Below are 20,747 nucleotides of genomic sequence, written 5' to 3'. Positions count from 1 at the left end.
AGCTGTAAATAATGAAAAAACCATTGGAAAAAAAAAACTGAATATATCGTATTGAAAAAGCGTTTAAAGATTAAAATAGTAATTTATAATTAGATATTTATAATAAAGTAATTAAATCAATTTATTATAAATATAATTTAAAACTTTATTGTAAATTTGATTTATATAATAACATGATTTAATTACTATATCTAGATATTAAAAATTTTGGAAGATGCGAAGTGGAATTATTTATGAGGAAGCCATGTAAGATCTATTTTCTTAGAATTCCATGTGTCAGACGGCGAGAATAGTGATCTACGCATGCAGTGTTCAGAAGCATGCAAGCGTGAGCGGTGAGTTCTACGTTGTAATCGGTGATACATTGACGTCGATGCTTATAGTATCATTAACTTTGCGTCATCTTGCGCTATCGTATTATGCTACGATACAGCTGATGTATCTTTGATTTTATCATTCATCCGATAATGAATAATCGCTTAACGACTGATATCTGAATAAAAACCGATCGTTCATTATCATCTTTATTTTCAGACTTATCAAACGCGATTTTCCGAAATATTCCCAGAAACATGCGACATACTCGACGCATGAAAAATAACAGCCAACACGGTCGTTTCCTTCTTCTCGAGCGTATCTGTCGCGGCCACCGCCTCTGGAACGACCCGTATAATCGGTTCACCTTTATCGCACGGCGACGGTGGGCGTTGATACATCGCCGACGTTTATTTTACTTTTTCGCGCGCTTAGCGTGCTGCAGCGTGCTGTAACAATGTGCGCGCGATGAAATTGCACCGTCGTCGGTCCGCGTTACGGTGGCTCGCGAGAGCGGATTGCCCTCCGCAAAGCGCGATTTTTCATGCGCACGTGGTACGTACGATGTGGGTCTCTCGCGTTACGCACACACAGTCGAAGGGGTTATACATTGCTCGTGTATATATGTATGAATGCACGCGACGCTCGCGCGCGCATATCGGTGCCATAATTTCGCATCATGCCTTTGCCTACATCATACCTGCTACGGAGAGCACTCCTGCAGCTGTCGGCTTTGCATGCTGCCTGCCTCTCAGCCGGCGGAGATCACGTTTCAATGGTCTCGATGCTTTCAATGGTTTTTAACGGCGCGAGTGAGCGAACGCGCGTACGCATCGTCGGCTTTTCAATCCTTTACAAATTATCGCGGAATTGCGAAAACCAACGGTCTACCGAACACTCGAGAGAGATTCAGCAAGCTATAATGCGATCCTACGGCTCCAATCCGTTGGATCCGTTGCCTGTGTGATAGCATGGAGAACTTTCACGATTTCCATGTAAAACGATAAAGCGCTGCGTTATTCCAGAGTGTGTGTGCGTGTGTGTGTGGTGTGTGTCAAGTGTCGCGTGTCGTGTAATATATATTTATAGTACGTTATACTCCGTCAGAATTCAGTTGATTTAATTTGGCACCGTCATAAACGATCAGTTTTCGATATGAAATAACACAGTGAGAAAAATTTTCCCGAGATCTTTTCGATTATACGGTTAATGTAGGCGCGAATTTTAACAACGTTATTATAATTAATCGTAATATTATCGTAGTGAAATTATACTAAACGAATTCCTATAATAAAATCACCTCTGTTCATCTTCCGATATGATCGAGCTTATATACAATATCATTGTCATTTAATAAGTCTGTTTTTTTTTAATTCTGCACTAGAACTTTCTTTCTCTTACTTTCACCAAATATCAAATATTATATCTATTTCACTTTAAGTTCTAGTTCAATTACAGAAAACAGACCTACCGCGAATTTAAAAACACCGTCTCCAATTTATTTTTCCGCGCAGCGGTTAAAAAGATCCGGTTTATCACGGTCTATCGTCGAACACGCGCACTCCACGGACTTGCACCAAGCCAGTCATCGCTTCGTAACCGCTTCCTTCCGACTGCGTTCCACGCCGGACGGCGAACGCCACGACGCGACGCGCTGCGAACGCGACGCGCGCTCGTCGATCTACCGGCAGGAATAATTTCCGGCGTGGCGATAACGCGACCGTTTTCGGCTCGGCTCAGCTCGGCTCTCAGTAACGTCGGCCCGAGAGAGGAGCGCGGGCAACCGACATTTTCGAAACAAAAGTTGTTCAGCGAGACCGGGTTGGCCTTCGTCGAGTCAGGTAGCAGCTGGAAGGACCCACGGTGTGGCCATACACGCGGCCATATTACACGCGGAGGGATATATAGGCACGTATGTGTACACGCATTTATATATGTATATATATATCGCTCCGATATAATTCGGACTTATCCGTCCGGCTGATACTTCCAACGCTGGTATCTCGACTTTCGTTGCGGCAGATCGATACCAGAAACCGGGGTGGGGCATTGTCGTATCCCCCCTTTCCTCATCCTCCCCCTCCTCCTCATCCCTGTCCTTTCCGTTGCCACCGTCTCGCCCGCTGCTGCTGGTTGACGGCCGCGACGAGGGTTCTGACGCTGAGAGACGTAGGATCGTTGATGTTTAAGGCGAATTTACACGATACGCTTTTGACAGACAGATGGTCTCGATCGAAGTAAGAAAAGACCAAGAGTTAAAAGGGATATACTCTCGCTGAGAGAACACACCTTTTGTCTCTTGATCTATTCTCACTTCGAAAATCGATCTTGAATGTTATAGCAAACGAAGAATCTCTGCAATTATCCGTGACAATTGCAATTCATCTAGAATATATAATAAATATTTCTCTCTCTCTCTCCCTCTGTCATTCTACTTCTCTTTTATCGAACGAATTATTTTAAAAATCTTACAACTTTCTATATATGAGTTGTATTCCAAAATTTATTGCCAATACTGAAATCTATAGTGCACGTAATGTAAACTACAGATTTTCAGTAAATTTTGGAACAGTCTTGGGATTTGATTATCCATCTCACAACTTTGTGAAAATTACAAAAATGAGCGAATTTACTATTTATAATTTTATTGATTAATATCTGGTGAATTTGCTCACTTATGTATAATTTTCATCTCGTTTCAAGATACACAGTCAGCTCCCTATTTGCGATGCTGTTTTAATTGCAACGTATTATAATTACAAGTTCGTCCTCTCCAGCTTAGTGAATTTAGGATTACGAGGAATCATCGACGAAACTGACGCCGCGACGTGTCGTTCGCTGTCGGACAGACTGTCGCCGACAATACGCGTCTCAGCTCGTTCGCTGCGGATGATTCACTCGGTATGATCACCGTCAAGGAACGAACCGTGTAAATTCGCCTTTACGTGTCGGCTGCTTGTGTATGTGTGTGTGTCGTGCGTGGCCGGAGGCCGCCCGTGCGCGCGCCACGTGAACAAAAACAAGCGGCGCGGCGCTCTCCTCCTCGATGAACGCGATCGAGGCGGAGCGCGGTTAAACGTAAGGCTTCTACCAAACGTTGTTCTGAACACGTCCTAGAAGGCCTGGATTCTCCACGGTTCTCTGTCGACCTTCGGCTTCCCTCGTTCTCGTCGCTAAATCAAGACTAGTCCCCGAGAAAAGCGCGCCAGTTTACGTTCCATTTCTCGTCTCCTGACGATCAACTGCGAGTTTTCTAGCAATTTTTGGCGTTGACTGATCAAATGTATGGAAGACTGATTTCAATAGTATCTTCTGAATAGATATTAAACAAGATCTATTTGTGTGAAAAAATATCGTAAAATAATCTTGAGATAATATTATAAACACAAAATCAATATTTAATACGGAAATAAATTGTTAGTATTCAATATTACAAAATATCTTCTTTTTTAGTCAATCTTTAGATAAGATCTATTTAGAGAGAAAAAATTTAGAGAGAAAAAATATTTACTCGAAATTTTTTATTTTTCAGGAAGTCGAAAGATATTCGATGACATTAAGATACAAGTAAGATAAATAAATGCTATCCAAGATTATCCATCCAAACAAATCGAGAGGAAATCGCTAATGACTCGGTAAAAAATATAAATTTAGTCATGAGAGTAGCATAAAAAATCATTTCTTTTGAATATTTTTTAAATAGTATCTGAATGAAATTAATTTTAAAATTCCTGTGTGATCAATGTACTCCCAATCTAACGCAATTAATTAAATTTATTAAAACTAAATACACATTGTTGCGTTCTTTTTTCACTGTTAAATTTAGTATCAAATTTAATCTAAATTAAATCGCCATTTCTCCTACTCAATATATCGTTATTTTGTACAAACGTATAAAATAACAGTTAAATTTGACACTATATAGTGCTTTGACGCTATGTGGTGTCAAATTGACGCTATGTGGTGTCAAATTGACACTATATAGTTTTAAATTTGACCATTGTTTTTGTATAAAATAACGATATATTGAGTAGGAGCAGTGACGACTTAAATTAGGTTAAATTTGACACTATAGATTTAACAGTGTAGGTTTTATTTGTACGAACAAATCCTATGAAATCTTCAATTACAATCGATAATAGAAACTACGTTGTAAAAACATTTTCGCATTTTCATTTGCATTACGTATGCGAACATCATCGTAATTAAAACCAATCATAAACTACTCCTTGGACGTTTACATACGCAGTATGCGGTTTATTGGGCGCGTTAAGAGTACCGTAAATCGAACCGCTTATTATCAAGAATATTATACATGCGTTGGATCTCATTAAATTATTCAAACTGCAATAACGTTGCGTTACGCGCCAATCGCTGTTTATAAAAAGCTCAACGTTGCATTCAGTATACATTATTTAAGTGTACATTAAACTGCTGATGGAAAATTGGAATGAAGTGGCTTGATTAAAAATCAATATTTTGAAGAAAAAAATTCTAATCTGTATACGATAGTATAAATTATCCAGAAAATAATTATTTGAAGATGTGAGATCGTTATTATTAAGTCTCTCTCTCACACACACAATCTATATATTTTTTATGATACATAATCCGTCAGGAAAACAAGTGAAGAATTAGAATTAATTCTCAAAACGTACGAGCTTTGCTTGCTCTAGATTCTCATTAGAAATAACAGCATAATCTCCGCCAGTTGAATGATTTAACGACACATTGGCATTAGGCAACGTATTTTCTTACAACGACTTATTACGAGACGGATAATTACGTACGATAGATAAAGTGCTTAAGAATCTTGAGAAACGAAAGCGGTGAATTTAATCAAACTTTTCGCTCGCGTTCGCCTCAAAACGCAATTAATGTGAGTTAGCACTTTCTCCCTCCCATGTCCCCCTTTCCCCCGTTATCAAGCGATGTGTCGCGGGTCACGCGAGCACGCGAAAGCCGGCGTCTCCACATTGCAAAAACGCGAAACCGTCACACCGTCGTCGGTGCACGGCACCGAGTTCTCCACGCGATGCTTTAGCGACACAATGAGATATGAAAATAAAATGTAAGGGTAGAAAAGAAATTGCACTTCGATCCCGATGTCGAACGTTCTTTTTTCCCTTTTGAAATAGGAGCGAACGAACACGGAGGATGTATCCACGTGTTATCGTTGCGCAGCAATAAAAAGAACGAAACGTCAGAATTAAGATGAAGCATATAAGCTTATTATACGAGTATCGCTATTGAGGATTAAACGAAAAATCGCAAGCCGCAATGATGTGTTGTGAAAATACCGCAAAACTATTTTACAGCAGCATATTTTTTTCTTACTTTTCCAGCTCATTTTCGCATATAGTTCATGATTGCTTATAGATCGAGCGGTAATTCAGGATTGTCACAAATTCCTCATCCTAAAATTCCATAATTTTTTCAGACACAAAATTTCATGATTTTCCCTTTCTGTGATGTTTTCAATAATATTTTGAATTTTTTTGTATTTTCAATTTGATTTGGAAAATATCAAATATTTTGTTGAGGCAGCAATTTAACAGCAATGTAAATTACTGTTGTTGACAGTGCTTGAATTTAATTGCTAAGTTGGTAGTATTCCAAAACTGCGTAGAGGTGATATATATGTTTATATTAAACTTCTTTGAAGTCAAAAATTTTAATTTTCTAAAAAATTTGGTAACAAATTCCGTGACCTCTCTCTCACAGTTTTCAATTTCCCTAACATTTCCAATTTCGTGGCAACTCTGGGTATTTTGCGAGCAACAGATTTTTCACGATCCTTCGTAGATTAATTACCTGTCATTGCGAACTTCGTGAGCCGCTCCGTAATAATTGTCATCCTAATTTATGCGTTTTCCTCTTCCTCGACCGGGGTACCGTTCGCAATATCGACAACGCGACTGCTCGCATCACCGCAGGCGATTGCGCGAAACGAGCACCAGCCAGCGGCAACTTTCGTGCCGCATTTATGCCGTTTATGAGAGAAGTTCGTCGAACGCAGAATACGCGCCATTCCCTACATGTTTTCCTCGCGACGCACGCACGCGAGGTATGCCGCAAACGCTTGTTAAATCATAACCGTAATGGAGGGCGCATTGCATTACGGCCGAAATGCACTTTGGCAATCGGCTCGCGGCGATAGAATTTTTTTTTTTTTCACTTTCTACCGTTTTCGAGGCCAAAACGCGGCCTCGCCTAGCTAACAAAATTCTCAGCATAGATCCGATACTTTTCTCATTGCGATAACCACAAAATACGATTCCGAACTCCTCGTGGAAACTCTCGGATCACTCGCGATTAAAAAATTACGCTTTGAAACGCACATGAAGGTTTATTTAATGAAAGATGAAGTTTTTTACAGTTAAAAGCACGCTTCGAATATTTCTGCGCGATTTTTCTGCCGCATCTCCCTCTTCACATGCATCGTTAGCGATGGACGTCACGCGGAGCGACATCCAGAATAAATAAAAGGTTTAAATAGATAAAAAGCCAATGGCACTTTTAGTATGTTCCATTTCCGTTACTCGATTCGCGCACCGATTTGAGAACGATGCAGTCTCGTCGCGGGCTTCTGGGTTGCACCAGGCAAGAGGTCAAAGACCGCGGCAGACGTTACAGCCGTTCGAGACCTGGCGCGACGTATACTTCCAGGTGCATCGCGAGTATTCTCGTCGCGAAATTATCCGCGACAAGTCACGACGCCATCGTTCCGATTTTACGACACTGCCGATCCCTTCCAACAAACGTGTCTCCCTTCGCGGGGCTTTCCCCGAAAACGGGAATGCGGCGAATACTAATACAATAAGTTTAAAATAGAAACGGCAGGGAAATTTTCATTTCAATGCATAAACAAGTGATGCGGTTATTAAAATTTTTGGCGATATTAAATAAAGCGTTTTTGGTAATAAAATAAATGTGAGAAATCTAGAACATCCTCCGTACAATGTAATATTTGTCGAGGAAATTATTCGTACGCTTCATTATAAAATGATAAAATTTACACCCCGTGTGAGCTTTTAACTTCGACATGCGAATACATATAATTCGAGATATCTCGTTTTCGACGGAACGCGAGTTTTAAAGCAGATAGTAAATGGATGTATTCCATACGTGTATTCGGGCTAATTATTAACGGTAGAATAAGTCTGTATGAAAATAATTGGTAAAGTGGAATCTAGTCATCAACGTGGACTGTTCTTGAAATATTTTGCTCGATGTAATATGCGATGATACACAATATATACTCATCGATGTAAAGCAAAATAAATCAGGAATTTTTCTTTGCGTTGGAAGACTGAAAAAACAAAATAAAACATATATATACTTACTAATGAGCAATTATTTAAATCGGCAGTATGTCTCGGCTAAAGTGCAACAGGTTGTGTTGACCTCTAATGTTCCTCAGCGCGAAACGAATTTAGGAGGATGATTAATATCCACGATTGACACAAGTTAGCATATTATAATTATTTACACTGATATTATTTGCATTAACAATAACTCGTTGTCACTCGTTGTCAGCGCGATTAAAAGTTACGTCCAGCGCGGTAATAATGCATTCGCACGACCATCTCGAATCAATTACCGTGTAGAAATTGGTTGCGACCGGAAGCCGAGAGTGGTATGGTGTCACGTTGGTGTAACATAATTAACACACAGAGTTGCTTACAAAACACGACGTATAATCTTCGTCGACTTCTTTCAACACGACGCGCGGTATGCGCGAGGAATTTCGTAATTCCCCAGTTTTTTTTTAAAGCAGATATTAAGCGAATATGCAAGAGCGGCGATATTAAGAGCGCACGGGGAGATTAGAGGGAGATAGCACGGTGCTGCGAGCTCGATTTTCCGTTACCGAGATTGCAAACTTTCTGCATTTGTAAAACAGTCCGTGTGCACTGCGCATGCTGGTGTATGTCGAGAATTTTCTTCACGAGACTATCTCTTCAAGGCTCTTTCTTCGTTAAACAATTCATAGTCCAGAGACTTACCAACAGCTGCGTCGCGTGTTATTTCACTCAATCTCTAATCGTCATAACTACGTTCTACAGATCACCGTTCGTTCAAGATAAATTTGCTGAAATCTATCATCCAAATTTGATTTCATCACGAAACATCTTAATACATCACGATCATTTCTCATCCGTGGTATTGGCGAGCTTTTAAATATGTTTCACAATAATTAACACTCCAACACTTCGTTACTTTCAATCACTCGTGACTCAAAAGGTCTATTTTTTATTTCTGCACTAAACTGCATTATATAGAATATCCCAATATCAAACACACACCTATCTAACTTTAAAGTTCCAAAAGTATACACTAATTAAGCCACAGAAAACAGACTTAACGATCATTAACATGCTGACGTTCGCGTAGACGAGAGATTCATACCAATTCACTCGAGGAATTCACGAACGGCGAGGGACACTCCACACGTCGACAGTGCGAGCGCGGCCACTGCCGGTTATTCGACGGTTAACGTACCGGTTGGCAGCCGGCAAAGAGCGGCCTGGCGCAGTCGTATAAAGACTCCTCCGACTGAAACGACGAACCGGCACGACGGCGCGGTGCGGCGCGACGCGACGCGGTTAATCGTGTGCGCCGTGTATCCGTTTACACTCCGTGCGTGTCGCATCGTGTCTCTCGCTCCCTTTTTTTCACCACACCATACTCTCTCTCTCTCTCTCTCTCTCTCTCTCTCTCTGTTCCTTTCCGTGTCCCCTTCGTTCTCTCCCGTTCTGCGGTCTCCGTCTTGCCTCGCGCTCCTTTCGTCTCCTTGTGCACGACGCCGATGCACGCTCTCGCACGAGCATGTACGGGGTGTCCCGAGAGTTATAACCGTGATAGATGAGGAAGAGAGAGCCGAGAGAGCGATAATCGTCGAATGGAGAACATAAATGATACAAAAAATCGAGTGTGACGTATAAAAACTTTTAAACGAGAATATAAATGAAAGAATTCGCGTGCTCCGATTCGTTCCGAATTCGAGGATTCACTATTTTACCGCCGGCTTGCGCTACCGTTTTATCTCCATGAGAAAATTCACTTCGCACGAAACAAACAAAGACGCGTGCATGCGGTCAAGGTGCAATGAACCCCAGCGCTGTCCTCTACGCGACCGAATCCACTACGAAGGTGCGATCTCGAATTCGATCGAAAGCAGTTAGAGGTGAAGGAGACGCGATACGGCTCGAGACACCCCGTATGCGCACACGCGTACGTACCACACGCACGCACACTCCCGCGTCGGAGGCAGAAAAAAAGAAGAGATGTATGCAGGCGCACACGCGCGCACGTGCGCGTAAACGAGAGAGAGAGAGAGAAAGCAGCAACGCGATATCTTTCGAGCCAAGCCCAGCGTCCAAGGTGCGTCACGCTCGGAAATATGCGTGCGGTGCCTTCCGCCTCACCCTACGAGCTTACCGAAGCACTACGGCGGCCACGGTGCGATATGCACGCGCGTGCAGTCAAGTTGCGCACGGCATCGGGCGGTCGGACTCGAGCGCACGGATTCGAAACCAAGGGATATTGTACTAAGGGGCTAAGGGCGCACGAGGGAAAAAAAGGACGAGGAAGAGGGTTTGGTAGAGGAGGGGGATACACGTCAGGGCGCTCGATGTGAAACCGGTGGACCTGCGGATTATTTCGTGAGCGAGAAGTTCGATCGAAGCCCGTCTGCCTGCCTGTTCGGTCCCCTTCATGCCGTCTCTTTTCCACTCCTCTCCTCCCCCTCGTGTGTTCGAACTTTACGATGTACTACGGGGTGTAACCGCTAAATCTCTCGGGCCAACGATGCCGTAAAAAGGGGTATTAACTCTACGCGCCGCCGTCATCTTTTTCCTCTTTCAACTGACCGCGTTATTAGTAGTAGTATCGTGGTGAAGTGACACGTTGAGGTTTTTTCGCATGATTAAGGAAATTAATGAACTACTTTTGAACATAAATTATTCGATAAATATAAATATATTCATAAACTTTCAGTGCCGTTCGAGAAGTTTTATTGACGAAGCAGACAACTTTTGCTGTCAACCCTTCGTAGACACATATATATTTTTACTTTACTCTGTAGGCGCTCTTATTTGCCCAGCCTAAATTTTTTTACTGTGTTCTAGGCTTTAAAAAATCTAAAAAAATTCAGGATTGCTGTTCAATATCTTTATTATATTGCCAAATAGTTATGTAACAATTAATTAACTATTTGGCAATATAATAGAGATATTGAAAAGCAATCTTGAATTTTTTTAGATTTTTTTAAAAAGCCTAGAATTTTTATTAAATAATTAATTTTATTAATTTTATTTAATAAAAATTGAAACTTGTGCCAAGAAATTTGAAAGTGAAATTTCGTCTGGGTTAAAAAACACCCAATGTATAACTACGAAGGGTAAAAGATAATATAATGATATACAGAGCAGCCTAAATTCGTCATAAATAAAGAAGCTACTCAAATAAAAATAATCAGACATTCTATAATCTAATTGTTAACTTTTAATTTTGTTACACTGCGGTGTTATTCATCGCTAATTTCTATATAAAAGATGCAATGCACATTAAAAAGGTGTAAATGGAAAATGTGCTACCGCGATCGCCGAGGATGGTCATCGAGAAGATAAGGAACGAGGAGTAAGGAATGCAAACATTCCGAGGTTGTCCGGCCGTGGAACGTGTTCCACGAACGAGGCACTAACGATAAAACGAGCAGCCTCTTCCGCCGTCAGCCTTTTCCCCGGCGGCGAGGATGTCGATGATCTCGATCTGCAGATCCAACGCAACGCGTGCACCCGACCGCGGCGTTAAGATCGCGAAGGAAGGAAGGAAGAGGAATGCGCGTGGGACACAAACAGAAAGTACCTTTAAAAGACGCGTAAAGGCGTGCGCACTTACGCGGATTAACTTCTAAAAACCTTTCAGTAAAACGCATTGATTTTTTATAGCAGTTTAAAACGCTTGATTCTAACTTAAAGTTCTTTCATCGATTTTATCACTTAGAAATCGTTCTATGTTTATTTATGAAAGCTTATCTTTGAGAGTTTGAATTGATTAGAAGAAACGATTAACAATTAAGACCGAAGACCTCTAACGTTATTACATATATATGACTTTACGTGAATTATACTTACTAAAAAGAATTTCTGTCGATTCGGGGTAGAGAACTGGTCAGGTTCCTACTCGAGTGTCTCCAGAACTGCAACCGACGCGCGTTGCAACTGGCGGAGAATACGAATTAGCGCGAGGGGTCGAAAGAGAAGGGGAGACAGCCGAGGCAGAAGATCGATTCGGCTTCGTCGGGGCACGTTTATTTGACGCTTCGTCCTGTGGTCCCCGCCACCGCGGATTTATTATCCGAGCTTGACGCACGACAATCCTCCCAGAAAGACGCGCTCTTTACGTTCGTCCGATTATCATTTGATTCACTAACGAGTGAAGCGATAATTAAAAGCCAGCGTCACGAGAAATGGTAATTCCAACGTATCTAAAAAATTGCTAAAATTAAATTTCAATTTTTTATATTATATTTCATAAATTAATAACATATTATTATATATGAATTAAAAATTGTATTTAGTGTTACGAAAAAGTGTGTACAATATCAAAGAATTATTACACGGAGAGAATTTTTTCTTAGAGTTTACCCCGAAAATATAATAATCGTGGGACAACATTGTATTTCGAAGAATTTTTTTTTTTTTATGTAAATCTCTCTCATTAATTAATAAAACTACAATAAAATATAAAATAAATTTGATAAAATTTACTAAAGCACGTGGTAAAAATCTTTAAAATATTATATTATACCACAACTATCATATTTTTAAGGGTAAATTTTAAGAGAAAATTCTCTCCGTGTACATTCTTTTTTTACATTTTGATCTTTTCTGTAATATAAAGCGTATCTTCAATAGTGTAAAAATATAGCATTATTATTATTTTATTCTTGCAAATCCGGATCAGAATAGAACAGAAATTAGAACACTATATCTGCTTCTTTTTTAAAATCCCTTTAAAAATAAAGTCTTTTTATATAACATGACTCCTTCCGATCTTCTTAGTTTTAACGTTTATCTATTTTTATGCAACACAATATCACGATATACAAATAATTTTAGAATTGTATTCTTGATACCATTTAATTACGCAATCGGTTCATCAGGGTTTTTACGTTGCGTGTTGTCCTATGATTATGCCGTGTGCCGACGCCCTTCTATAATCACGAGTTAACTAAATATTCATGAATCTCGTTACAATGTACTTACGATGACGACAAAGAGAAATACCGATTTAACAGCGCGTATATTTCCACACGCGATGTGTAAAGATAAACTTGTACTGCAAATAAATCTGCCGGCCAGTGATACAGTTTGACTTGAATATTATGTTATTGGTAAAATGGATTCCCTTGTTATTTTACTATTCAATAAAATCAAAATGTTATCAAACCGCTATTGATACCTTTACATTATACTAGAACATAATAATTAATTACATTTTCGATCTCGTTAAATAAACGTTGATGAATCGCGAGATATAATAGCGAGATGTAATGATGTCATTCAACGGATTTTTACAACTTGGAAGTTACGATATCACAACAATCCTAATTTTTGGCTATTGCCTCATGATATTTTTTAATAATTAAGACACCGCCGAATGTCGTTAGTGTTATATGAAATACCTCTGGAGAACAATAGGAACGAGCACGAACAATCGAGTTCGCGTTCGCTCTCAATCACCGTTTACGCTACAACGAATCTATTCGAAATCCATTCTGTCTCTTTCTCTCTCGTGCCCACATATAAATGCACCTTAAAAGGCCGACATCCGAGGCGGTCGCTCGCACTCATGACAGGTGCGCGGAGTAGAGAGGGAGGCAACGGATTAATTAATAGACAGGACAACCGTAATTAAGCTTAATTAGCTCGGTCGTTAGTCAGTGTGTTTATACAGTGTGCTTGTGGATATTGGTCGCCGCGAACGCGCCGCATCGGGAGTCATCATTATCGATGAACGGCCGTGGTGACAAAAATCCGCCCGTTTCCGCTACGCCGTTGCGCGCGGCAATGTTCGAAATTTTATTATACTGTACGCGAATACTACATGTGTGTATCTCGCGAGATCGTTCGTTGTGGAATCTCCCGCTGCAGTATCTTCCGCGCAATATGTCCCGAAAATGTCATCCGACAAAGAATTTCTCTCTACACATTTATTTGCACGTGAACAATTTTTGCGGAAATATCGAAATACGGACGTACGATGTTTTACGATATGCACTGTACAATAATTAATGCAATTTCTGTAAATAAATTAAAATATGTGAAAACATGAAGATTCATTTACAAAAGACTCCCCACATTTCAGTATTTTTTATTTTTATTAGAAAAAATATCCTATCCTTTATTTGTTAAAAATGCATCGTTGAAATCCGCAATGATACCTTCACGAATATATAAAATATAGATATATATATTTTTTTTTTCGAACACGATTTTTTTTATTTTAATTCATTTCTGCATAATCGCCTTAAAATTCGCAATTTACATATTCGAAATATAATTTTCTGTAGCATTATTCGCGTATGTAAGCGCGATAACAAGGACATTACCGTAAATGAAAACTAGCGCGGCTAACATCTTTTAAAGCATACCTCAACAATTTCAAATTGAGATACTAATGTCGATATGATATTGCGGAGATTGCATAGAGGTGCAGTAGAATTATAGACTCTACAGTGCAACATCTAATAATCTACGCTAAACTCGAAAGCCGTTTCCGGCAACACGCGTTCCACTGGGATGATCAAGACCACATGTATGAAGGAAGTGCATAAATATTTATTACGAATAAGTTATTAATTGTTTTGTCACTTAATTCCTATCCATCACGTAAAAGTCAATGAGTTCTATCTTGTCGATCAATAGCTTTGAAAATTAAGTACAAGTTCATGCTAATCTAAATCAATATTAGTGTAGATGAGAAAAAATAATTAGAATCTTGTGCCATCAATTAAAGAGAAATTAACGTTGGTTTAAGCTGCTGAAATTATATATACTTTAATTATTCGTAAATGACGTCAAGCGAATGATCAACCAGTTTGGAATTCGAGATCAATCTCATCGTTAATCGACGTAAACTACTTCGGATTTCTTCCAAAAATAAATTGCAGCGATCTTGCGCGAAAGCAAAACCTCCCTCTTCGCTCTTACATAATTATCGCTGTGTTTAAATAATTGAATCACAAATCGAGGTTGCAATGGGAACTCTAGCAGCGGGTGTTAATGCTTTATTTAGCGAAAATGGAAGTTTATCTTCGCTTCAAAATATCGATTGGCCTCCCCCCCCTCTCTCTCTCTCTCTCTAATTGTATAGTTAATTATTCTCGCTATCCTTTTCACATCAACTGCAAAATGAGATTTTAATGAAACAATCTCGATTATATCGAAGATATAACGAAACTAGAAGTGTATCTTCCGTTTGCAAAACCGTATAATTGCAAGTAACGATTTCCCTCATTAATTTTGACGTATTGGAGTAATAACGAATTATATGTATACACGTTCGTCTTATTCCGCAAATACGACATTTTGCGATGTAAATCGAGCTTTTCAGCCATACTTTTTCGTCTCTTTCGTCGCAAATATATATTATCGAGAAGTCCCTTTCTTTTTTTCCCCTGGGATGCATGCGGTAAACGCGACGTTCTCGCATCCCATGGCTTCGCCTCCTCAACGCCGTCGCCACCGTCGTCGTCGTCGTCGTCGTCGTCGTAAATAAAATGGACGCGGAGACCGGCGTGCTGATCGTGCGGTACCTTGAATAAGTTAGAAGGGCTCGTTCGCGCGAGCTCGATCGATACCCTCGCGGGCTCGAAAGCCCGAAATGTCGACGACGAGCGTCGCGTCGCGTCACATTGCATTGGCCGCTCGCTCGCTCGCTCGCTCGTTCGTTCGTTCGTTCGTTCGTTCGTTCATTCGTTCGTTCGTTCATTCGTTCCTTCATTCGTCTGGCGAGAACGTTCTCTTCGAATGGACGGACCGAATGGATCCGGTCTTAAAAGCACGAAACGCTCTCTGGAAGCCACTCAGCGTGATTTCTCTGGGCAAACCAGTTTCGCGCAGGCTGGCGAGCGATGCGACGCCGTCTTCTCCCTCGGATTCCGTTGGTGCCGGAGTTCTCGGGCCCGGGGAGGAAAAAAGAAGCGTTTTGGCAGCCGAACGAGCGAGCGGTCAGCCTCGTCCCAAATATCAGGCGGCGCGGTGCGGCGCGGTGCGGTGCGGCGCGGCGCGGCGCGGCGGGGCGGGTCGATAACGCGAGACGCTCCGTTCCCGTTCGTTGTTGCCAATGCAATCGTTCGTTCGTCCATCCGTTCGGTCGTGCGGTATTTAATGCAGGGAATATATACGGGTCGCTCCCCCAGTCGGAAAATATTTCGATATTCGCTTCCAGCGGAAATGACGAAGTTGTATAAGCGCTAAATACGTTCTCGCGGTGATCGAAATTAATATACACGAGGTATAAACAGCAAAAAATTTGTACGCTCATAATATTAATTTCCAGTAGTATAAACGTCGTACAATACAACGATATCGAAATATATCGATGTAGTGATTTTAAATGACTTCGAATAGTTCTTTTAAGCGAAAGATTTTTAAAGTTTTGTAAAATGTTTTCTTTCCCAAGTTATCCATCACTTAAAACATTGAAAAGCACAATATATGTGGCTTACCTTGTTTTAACACTGCAGTTGGATAACAATAATAAATCTCTCTATGAAAAGATAAGAGTCATGAATACGATGAGCTTTAAACATCATGAACCATAAACACATGATTACGATATCGTTGATACAGCACAGCGCTATTATGACATAAATACTTACATTACAGTAATAATACAATTACGATCAGTTTTTACAGTGATAAGTAAAAAGAAATTCGCTTTTGTCGGTAATATAAATTACTGCGATTAAATGCAATTTAATTATAATGCACACCATATCGAATACGAACAAATTTGTAACGACGATCGATTTCCCCCTTTATACATGTTGGTTCGGCGAGTTTATCCGTATTGCATCTGGGATCAAAATCCGCGGAGAAAAATTAATGAATGGTATATACGTATTATACGCGCAGAATTAAATTCAATTTTCATCAATATCCGCACGAGTGAATTATGTGAAACGAAAATATAATTTTATTAACGGTAACACTTTTCATCGTGTATACCAAAGAAGAATTATACGATATTAACGAAAATGATTGAGTCGAAGCCAAATTTTTTTCGATAGTCCTTAATCCAGAAATGTATACAGTAAAAAACGTTTCGTATTTGTGTTGGAAACAGTTCACTCAAGTTCTTGTTAAACTTTTATGTTGAATATTTTAACATATTCGAATGTTAAATTTAATCTGATTATACTATTTATAGTTTGTGTTGAATTGATATCCAACATTTTTTAATGTCAAAATAACAATTTATCGATAAATGAATAAATAACATAAAAATAATGTGTTTTAAAACGTAAATTCTAAGATGAATGAATAAAATGTGTGTTAATTTAACATATCATAAATATTAATTTTACCGAAAAAGAATGCTTTCATGATTTGTTTACGGACTGTGTTACCTTTTTCGTGTTTATCTTCTTAAATAATATTTACGTTACCTTTTGACATATTCATCTTGTGTTAAATTAATGTATGGTATATAAATTTGAGTGGACCGTTCGGGACATGTGAAATATGTTAAATTAAATTTTTCAACGATATCTTTGAATTTTTATCAGATATACAAACAGATGTACAAAAACGATATTTCGACGTTTTTTTTTTCTTTTACTTAAATTATTTCCAGGATATTGTCGAAAATCGATCGCAGAGCCTCGGGGCAGTGAGAAGGCCGCTAACGAGAGCCAGGAAACTCGTGGCAAGAAAATGAGTGAACGTAACAGCAAGAAAACAGGTTGGGAATATCGCACGGTCTGACAGGGGGCTTTACGTGCGGTGCTGCTGATTACGGGCGCGATCGAGGCCCCGGCGTATCTGGCAGCGCGCGGTGCATCTCGTAATCGCGATGCACCGCCAGTTTTTGCGACGCATCTAACGCGCGAGCGGAACGGTGGCACGATTTCACGCGCATGCAAGAACGTGCGTACCGTACGTAGCTGTTACTCCAATACATACGGGAATTGTTCCGATAGGCCTGAGAAACCTCGACCAATGCACGATGGAAACGATAGCCTCCGAACGGAATAAAAATGTCAATAAAATACCAACAAAGATCGGCGTGAACAGCTTATCACGCACAATTACGAGAGAATGTCAATGAGCTATTTGCAGACCTTCAGGGATGAAACTGAAGTGAAGTGAAGCAGATAGAAAAAAAGTCTTGTTTACATTCAATTTCCTGAGAGCACGTTTCACAAACTCAAATTTACAGCCTATTTATTAAAGTGTTTTACATAAGGAATGATAACATTATAAAACGATAGGAGACGAATTTTTGCGAAGATGTGGTCGAATTTGAATTCATTTAAAGTGATTTATAAAACACGTTATTGCGGAACAATCTGATTATGCCGGGTTCTCCGACAATGGCCCCTCGACTTTTCCACGCGGAAGCAAAGCATCGTAAGACTTTGCTCAGGGTATATTATGCCGAAACATGGCCGCATAAAAGTTTTGCGCCGCTACTCGCCGCCTTACTGCTCATACCCTGCAACGCTCATCTGCGGACGCCACTTTCAATTCTGATAACAGGGGAATGGTGTGCTTACATCCGCAAAATGCAACGATACCACTTTTAGTGTACATTGCGCGATATCAAACATTGTTTGAGAAGACCATACTTTTAGAGCGACTAACGTAGATATATAATTCATTATATATTTTTCTTTTGATGTCGTTTATCCGCGTAATAACGCGTATTTGAGGAAAGGATGTAAATATGCTCAATATTCTTACGCATTAAATCTGTATAATGATTCTCATTAAATTAATGGATCTAATTTTAAAATTGAAAAATCTACTTTCATAAATATAATAGTCATTTATGAAAGTAACAGTTAACAAAAAATCCTAAATTTTACATTCAAAAATACAAAAGAATATAAAGATTTTCTCTTTGACTATATATTATTTCAACAATTATTGTACTGTACAATAATTGTTTCATGGAGTAATTAACTTATTTATTTCAATGGTCTTTTTATACAACTAGAATATATGTGGCATAAGAAATATTAAATTGGAATATTATGCTGTTTTTTCATTAAAAAAATATGTATTAAATATTTCTAAAAAGAGAATCCTATAAAAACATATTTTCTGAAAATATTTACCTCATAACAAAATGTGTTGATTAAAGTATGGATGCAATACACAAATTGGATGTACCGTTATTCATCTGTCTATGAAGGCGCAATCTGTTCGATATTTTCGAGATATTTATTCGTTTCGAACGACTTTACCTGGCGAAACTCGATTTTATTGCTGCGAATGATCCTTATAGGGCGGATACACTATTCACAAGGACTCGTCGTGTCGAGAGATGTTCGCGAAGCGTAACGAGAAGTCGTCGGAGCGAGTCGCCCTGTCTTCTTGTAAGAAAAAGAAGAAAGGAAAGGATGGAGATCCGCCACTTCCGTCCAATCGTATCGTTACGAGCTCTTGCGTTCGCGGACGGTGAAACTTCTTGTTACTCAATCAGTATGCAAAGAGCGTTTAACGAAGAAGCGCGCCGATTTTCACGTCACGCCGCACTGACACTTATCGATTATGGAAACTGATCTGTTGCGAAATTCGATGACGAGTTTCGAGAACGAAATTTCGATGCGTGAACAAATTTTTCATTCTCGTTAAAATCAACTCCCGATTCCTTGGACTGAACATTCGATATTCGTGAGGCTAGGTCATCACAGTCTTAGATACTCGCATAATTGATTTATCGCATCGAGTCATTATTTTTATTATTAAACGTTATTGTCAAAAGAGTGCCTGCGCGCGAAAAACGAACGTGGCCGAAGAAGCCGCTCATTTATCGCGAGCTGCCGCATTTTAGATTTTATCGCCGTAATTACAGATCCTCCTTCGGCCGGTATTTACCGCGCTTTTTAGGGCCAGTAGTAAACGAGTAAATAAAACTTTTACGGCCATATCTGGCGGCACCTGCACACACGGCAGACTCGCAGCGATGAATAACCGAAGATCGTACGTGCGTGCGTGCGTGCGTGCATGCGTGCGTGCGTGCATACGCACGATGACGCCAGTAACGCGTACGTGTCTCGCACTGCGAACGAATCGAATGGCGTAAAACTCGATTCCGTTACCTGCCTATCCTCTCTCTTTCTCTCTCGCTCTGATCCGTCGCTCTTCCCTCCCTTTCCTCTCCCCACGCGTATCCCTCCTCTTTTCGTGGACACGCGGCGGATACGTACAAACATACACGCACGCATACAGAGATATCCACAGAAACGTCGTCGTGCCACGATGACATTCGTTCGGCATCATTTCATGAACAAAGCCCGATTTAGCTACGAATTGTGAATTCATTCCGAATAATAAAGTTAAAATATGATATGATTTATTCTAGAATCGTTACGTTCAAATTTGACAAATCTAAATTAGCAAATCCAGTATATCCTGTACGTGTGAAATATCCAATATTCTTTTTAAATATTGCGAAGAAACATATTTCAAGGAATCAGAATTGCGGTTATAATCTTACCTACATGGAGAGAGAGATAATGGAATTTTTAGATTTGGATCACATATTCACACGTGAAAAATATTAAACGCATAATTTTTAAAAATAAATATCTTCGTTAAACATTAATATATTGATACTTTATCATAATTTTAACGTTGTGTGCTTAAACTATTAACATAGCATTAATGTTGGAAGATAAACGTTATGTTCCTAATGAGGCTTTTGTCTGCGATGGTAATTTATCAAAATGATTACGTTGAAATAATGATTAGTTGGTTAGGTGCACAGTTTGCGCTGAACTTGATCTAATTTGCCTAAGACATTGACGCATACATACCACACGTTTTGATACCAGCGAATGCGATCGCGTATATCGGATAGTTTGACAACCGCTGTAAGTTCATTATCCTCCTGTCACCGGTGATCTGACCGAGATAACAAAATTGTGTCGAGAACGTGGCAGTCGAGCCCCTAATGATCGATTATGTGCGGTTAATAGAACGATTTTACATCATTATTATAGATATAAGTCTCATTAATTTTTTTTTCGTGCTCAAACCGTTTTTTTATTTCAACGAAAGGGGAGAAGAAACGTTTCGTGCGCCATTGAAATTTTTACCGCAAATTTTCATGATGACAATAGAGAAAGGTCTCTTTTGCTCGATTATCCACGATCAGATTAGGCTTTAATAAACCATGAGCACATT

The 20,747-nt window shown here is 39.7% G+C and overlaps 1 protein-coding gene across 19 annotated transcripts in view; it reads right to left on the bottom strand.

Moving 5' to 3' along the window:
- The window catches only part of LOC108723300 (bromodomain adjacent to zinc finger domain protein 2B), a 154,662-nt gene that overhangs the window by 62,704 nt on the left and 71,211 nt on the right, over positions 1 to 20,747 (bottom strand). The window contains exon 1 of one of the 19 annotated variants that reach the window (XM_018448920.1): positions 7,662 to 8,062. The exons of the other annotated variants lie outside the window; for them this stretch is intronic. The gene's annotated coding sequence lies outside the window, so the exon portion shown is untranslated. Of the gene's footprint in view, positions 1 to 7,661; positions 8,063 to 20,747 lie in introns of those variants that run through there. 19 annotated transcript variants of the gene reach the window in all.

Source organism: Mycetomoellerius zeteki, unplaced genomic scaffold (genome assembly GCF_001594055.1).
Source record: "Mycetomoellerius zeteki isolate Tzet28-1 unplaced genomic scaffold, Tzet1.0 scaffold228, whole genome shotgun sequence".
Classification (NCBI taxonomy): domain Eukaryota; kingdom Metazoa; phylum Arthropoda; class Insecta; order Hymenoptera; family Formicidae; genus Mycetomoellerius; species Mycetomoellerius zeteki.
Note: the sequence above shows the minus strand (reverse complement) of the source record. Positions and strands in the feature narration are given on the sequence as shown.